Source organism: Tiliqua scincoides, chromosome 3 (assembly GCF_035046505.1).
Source record: "Tiliqua scincoides isolate rTilSci1 chromosome 3, rTilSci1.hap2, whole genome shotgun sequence".
In the NCBI taxonomy this organism is placed as follows: domain Eukaryota; kingdom Metazoa; phylum Chordata; class Lepidosauria; order Squamata; family Scincidae; genus Tiliqua; species Tiliqua scincoides.
In genome coordinates, this window is record NC_089823.1 from 165512839 (window position 1) to 165519177 (window position 6339).

The 6339-nt window shown below is 41.8% G+C and overlaps 1 pseudogene; it reads right to left on the bottom strand.

Moving 5' to 3' along the window:
- Positions 1-5742: 5742 nt before the first annotated feature.
- LOC136646809 (5S ribosomal RNA) lies at positions 5743-5862 on the bottom strand (annotated as a pseudogene).
- Positions 5863-6339: the final 477 nt, after the last annotated feature.

Below are 6339 nucleotides of genomic sequence, written 5' to 3' on the forward strand. Positions count from 1 at the left end.
CATAGAATTTTTTTTTCCTTTTAGGGTTGGGGTTCATCCATGGGTATAAATAAATGTACTCTTCCTTTGTCTTCACAAACATGGCTTATCAGATAACTGTGTCAACTGAACTTCCCCCATCAGAAGTATTTAGCTTGAAAGCAAGCATGGTTTCTCTAAGCATTTTATTACATTTCATTTTGATATTTGATGCTATTTAACTAATTGAATTTGGGGGCAAATTGATGTTTTGCTATCTTCTGGGGATTTCAAAAATGTCTATTATAATGGGAGCCAAGAGAACAAGGAGGCTGTGATCTAGGACGCAGGCAATGTTTCCTAGTTAAAAACTGCCTTCATAAACTCCCAAGGTACACTAAGGATGCAATCCTATCCAACTTTTCAACATCAGTGCAGCTGCAGTGCAGCCCCATGGTAAAGGAACAAATGTTCCTTTACCTTGAGCAGGCCTTCATGACTATATCCTCACTGCAGTATGCAGTGCACACCCCATTGACACAGCTTACATCAGTGCTGGAAAGTTGGATAGGATTGTGCCCTAAAGCTATGTCGGGATTTTGTGCAAGAACAGTTTAAACATGGGGAGGAATAGTATTTAACAATAGAAGGTTCCCTTTAAGGCAGTTTAAATTTGGATATTGAACACCTCAGTTCAAATACGCCCAATACGATGCAACAATGTGTGCAACAATGCAGCTGCACCAAAGTGGTGCACACCGTGGGAGGATTTCCGTTCTAGAGATCAGGACCGGGAGGAGGGCGGATGAAGGCCATGAAGGAGGTAGTATTTGCAGCAGCGGTGCCACCAATATCCTATCCCCCTTCCCAGCCTCAATCTGTCTTCCTGGGTCCACTTGAACTTTATTAAGCTAAATAGCTCCCAGTCCTCCCCCCTGTCTGCCAGTCCTCCCCACTGACATCTGTCTGGAACATTCACAAAAAGACCCTACACAAGTACCGCTGTACATGCAGAGACCCCATGCCAGCAGAATCCTGCGTGACTGGGGACCATGCATGGCCCACCCACTCCTTTCTCCTGTTCCAATCAACCTGTGGCTGTTGTGAGGGAGGCCAGCAGGCACAGCAGGGGTGTTTTTATGAACCCCTACAGTACATCCAGGATCTTGGTGCGTCCTCACACCATTCTAAGGATGATGTCACCATCTATGTAGTGGCAGAAAGAGGGGGGATCAATGCTTTATAAGTGGTGGGTTCATCCAATATGTTGGCTTAATTTGTCAAGGCAGCCTTCAGCCCCTTTCAGAGCACGTGGTTTGAGAATCACTGTTCTAAGCAAATAATGTTAGAGCACAATGTCCAATTTTTATTCTTAGCCACAGGTTTTAGACAATGCTTATCATGTAAGAGCATTTTGTCTCAGCTATTAACAATTTTTTAAAATAAAGGTACGGTGGTGATAAAGATACCAAGCATCAGGCACCATAGAATGATTGTTCATATCCTAACATCAAGGTAGTATGAGCTAATTTGATATTTTACAAGTATTTGTTTCCTTCATGCAACCGATGCAAAAGATTTAATCTTCCAAAGTGTTTTCCCCCAAAATGTTCCCATGTGTAATAGATGCTTTAGCCTTGGCAACTACATCAGCATCCTCTGTCACAAAGATGGATGAGTCAGACCAAAATTTCTTTATGGTCTGACAGCCCTACTTTATCATAAAGCACTGATAAAGAGTAATGTCCAGATCCAGGAAACTACAGACTTGGAATCTTGTCTTCTTGAGCACAAGATCCTGGAAGTGTTTGTCAATTCACAACATAGGAACAGTCGGAACCCTGTGGCATTCATATTCCACAAGAACTGCTTGAGCAGAAAGCATGCCTAATGGCAGACAATTGTGATGTTGTTTAATAGATAGATTTAAGCTGTCAAAATCGTACTGTGTGGAAGTACACCTTGAAACAACTTTTTAATAGACTAGAATAATTCTTATACATGTTGCTGAAACATGGAGAAAGTTTGGTAGTTGAGGCACTATGATATCACAAATGTCTCCTAGGCTTCTCCAAAAGTTCACCTTTTGTCTCATGGACTGTGCAAAAAAAAAAAAAAAAGTGGGGGGGTAGGAGTCTTGCCTGTGGAGAACTGACATTCATTCATAATGGAGAAAGTACTGTGAACTGACATACACTTAGTAGCAATGTCCAGGATTTCGGTAGGACCCCCCCCCCCCAAAAAAAAAAAGGCTATCAGTGGATCAAATCAGTGGGACATATTGACACAGAGTAGGGTACTGCTTCATCTGTGGGCACAATATGGGTGAAACCAATGCGTTTATTATAAGAAGAATATTAAATTGCTGTTAAGTGTCCCATTCTGCCTGCTTTGATTCAAGACTAAATGCCCTTGAAACAATTGGAACTTACTTACAAGTAAAAATCCTCAGAATCTAATTCATTACCAAATAGGACCTGCCAGAATAGTAACTCCTCAAATTAGCCTTCTGTTAAAACGATATTATGAACCTAGGAAACAAAACATCCAGGTAGATACAGATACAGAAATAATCTTGATTTCAACCTAATAGCATATTTGATACAAAAATATTTCATGATACACTGAAAAATGCATCACATAATAGAAAATATAGTCTATGAGAAGAATCATGAGGGGGAAATGGTCAGCATCATACAAGCACATTTAAAAAAAATAATTAGAAACTAAACTTGTTCTTAAAAATGAACTACTATATTTTAATTCACTAGCAAGTCTTAATGTTTCTAAAGGTATGTGTATCTTATTCTTTATTAACTAATAAAAAAATCTAAGGAGCAAGAAATCCATTCTAACAGAAACAACTTAGGAAATATGAGATTTCGACTAGAAAGCCAGTTGGCAAAAGCCCAAACAACAAGAATAAAAGCTTCTAGAAATATTTCATTCATGAAGCTCTGCATTTTTTACCTGCATTTGTCTGTTCTCACAAGAAATATTAAACAGTTAGTGCTGTTCATGTATCAAAGGCTTTAAAATAACTTTCTGAATTATGTCTCAGCAACATAACAAATCACATTATCAATTAGCTTTTACAACAGTAATGACATTTCATAATATATGTCATCAGGAGAAAAAATTGCACTGCTTAAACCTATGTAACCTATTTTTTTTTTTCAAATAAAAAAGCATGTGGCGGGGAGGACACCCATGATTGAATTTTATTAATAATATTTAAGGACAAGAACTTAATTTTGTATGGAGTCATTTTCCAAGAAGAGATCACAAAAGCACACTGATCTCAATGTGCCATGCTGAAGAAACAAGCCAGGGAATTTGCTCTCTGTCCCATTATTCTTTCTCTACATGTCGGCCATGGATGATCTAATCAAATCCAACAATTTTACCCCAAGCCTTCCTCTCGTATGCTTTCCTTGTCCGTTGACAATGTACCCCTGTACCCTACTGAGCAGGCTGAAAGTGTTGATCTGTTTTCACCATTCCCCATATCCAGTTTTGCAAAATTGTGTTGCTTCTCTCTTTACAGCATCACAAATCTGTGTCTTTTTCTCTCTGTCCCCTCAGCAAAAATGCTGGTTCATACCCTGGTAATCTCTCGCCTTCCTTGCTGCAACCTTCCTGTCTTCTGCTGGCTCACTTCAGTCCCCCAACCTCTGTCTATCATTCACCTCTCTTGTTGCTCTGATCATGTCACAACCTTAAATCCCTGCACTGACTTCCTTTCCACCTCTGGATCCAGCACAAGCTCCTGATCTCTATGTTCAAAGCTTCCATTGAGTCTCCCCTCCTTTGAGTCTCTCCTCATTGAGTCTCCCCTTCCTTTGAGTCTTCCCTCCTCCCCTCCACTCCTGCCCTTTCCACTCCTCTGGCTCCACCATCCTCAACTCTAGCCCTTCTCCCTTGCTGCCCCTGATGCCTGGAACTCCCTCCCTGATCACCTGAGGGATGTCCCCTTCTTCCTTCCTTCCTTCCTTCCTTCCTTCAAATCCCTTCTCATTTCTATTCTACCAACAATCCCTACTGTTAAGCCACATTTCCACATTCTAAATCCTGTTTCTTTATTGCTCAATTACCACAATGATTTATCCTTGCTATATATTATATTATGCTTCAGCTGGATATTTGGTAACCGAAGAGGCACAGAACTGTAAGGTGAAATTGAAAATGGGGTGATTGGACATCTACAGAAATACACTCCTTTAAAAAAAAAAAAAAGCCAAACAAATTGTCGCATTTACTTCTCATTATTTTCCAGAACATTCCTTGGAGTAGTAGTTACTTTTTCAAGTTATTGGGCAAGGTAAAAAAAGATTGGAATGCTGTTCTCGTTGGAAGGTCTGTGTTAAGACTTTTGGTCCAATTCAGTAGCCTGCCTCATATCCTCATCCATTCCCAAGTGTCCTGCTTTATCTGTAGGAATTTCTAGCTGCCAACCCTCCTCTCCACCATCAGTCCAATGTATGCCACACCACTGACACAGCATGTGCTGCATGCAATGGTGGGGGGGGGATGGACACCAGATGGACAGGGTGAGGTAAGTAAAAATATTTTATACATCTTTCCTGAGGCTGCCTGGTTGTTAATGGGTCTTGTTGGAACCACACCAGCTATTTTGTCTGAGGAGAGACTGATGAGAGTCAGGGATGAGTCTGGACTGGGATAGGGAACTAGTATCCGCCACCAAGATACTCCCTCCTCCAAACTGCCCCCCCCCGGTTCTTCCCCCAAACCACCCCAATCCTCTCCCAAATCATCTATGACCTGCCCCCATGACCAATTTATGTACTCTGGTGCAGTCTGGGTCATTGGTGAGTGCACAGAGCAGCCATATGCCCAGGATAGGATTGGGCTGTAAATCAATGGAATTTAAAAGTGCCCAACTAATGGGGAAATGAATCATGTCTACTTTAAAAAATTTAAAAAAAAGATTATTGGTTATATGCAGTTAGTGGTACTTCAGTTAGTCATCAAGACTAACTTATCTCATTGCTTTTAAAGTGGGAGTAGATTTAATGATGGGACTAGACATGATGAGGAAGAATTTCTTAATTGTAAGAGCTGTCTTGGCACTGGAACAGTGCAGTTGTGGGCTTCTTCCTTGGAGGTTTTCAAGTAGAGGCTGGATGATGTAGCAGGTACCCGCACTAAACAGGAGGTTGGGCTAGATGACCTCTTAGGTACCTTCCAGTGCTAATAATTTATGATTCCTTTGTTGCACTCTGTTGAATCTAAGTCTGTGGCTTTGAAAATAGATATAGCAGTTGCACTAACAACAGTCTCCAGTTGCAGTGCCATACCACTGTCCGCAAAAATAAGGGGGGCTGGGGGTTAGAACTTCTCAATTAGTACATGTGACAATTTCAGTTTGGGCAAAATCCAGAAGAACAACATTTGGATGGTGACACAGTGAACCAAGTGTGAAAACAAGACTAAACCCCCATCTGAGGGTGCTTAATGAGAGACTATTCAGATGCCAGCTTTGGAATGTAGGATCAACCCCATGGAATGGGTATGATAATCTGGTTGCTTCCCAATAATATCAATTAACTGAACTCAGAAGCTAGGCTCCAAACATCTAAACCCTGAGAAACTAGGAATTTAAGAAATGTGTTCTAGCTAAAGATGATTTTTGCCTGTATATTTCTATTGGCCCAATCCTATTGAAGGGCTCCATTGCTGGAACTAGCATTCCAAAGGTGGAATGCACTTTCCAGCATCACAAAAAATGGTTGGCAACCTTCAGTCTCGAAAGACTATGGTATAAGCCTACAGCACCCGGTATTCCCAGGTGGTCTCCCATCCAAGTACTAACCAGGCCTTACCCTGCTTAGCTTCTGAGATCAGACAAGATCAGGCATGTGCAGGGTAACAGTTGCTGCAAAAGGTGCTCCAGAAGTGCATGGAGCTGGGTGCTTCTGGACCACCACTGGCAGCCAGAGAGGCTCAGCACACAGTGACAGACACAGGAGGTCCTGCCGACAAAGCAGGGCCTATGAGAAGAATTTTATCAGGGGGTATAAAGTGTCTTCTGGGCCCCTTCCCAAAGGGGGAGGGGGCAATGGGGGGGAGAACAGGGGGCAAAATAAGGTGGGGGAAGGTACTGATAGCCACAATAGTCTTTGGAGCCCAGGTCTACTAGGCTTCTTGATGCAGAGCCCAGGTCTACCTGACCATGTGGCATTGGCAGCTAGATAAAGTAATATGGAAAACTGAACACACTCCTAAGTCACTCTAAAATCTTTGAAATATAGAAAATCGACTGAATAAAATTAGCCTCATTGTATTTAGACTCACACTAGAATGGACCAAAATGAACCTCTGCAGCAGCAGTAGCCCCACATCTGGGTCCCTGAGCTTCTA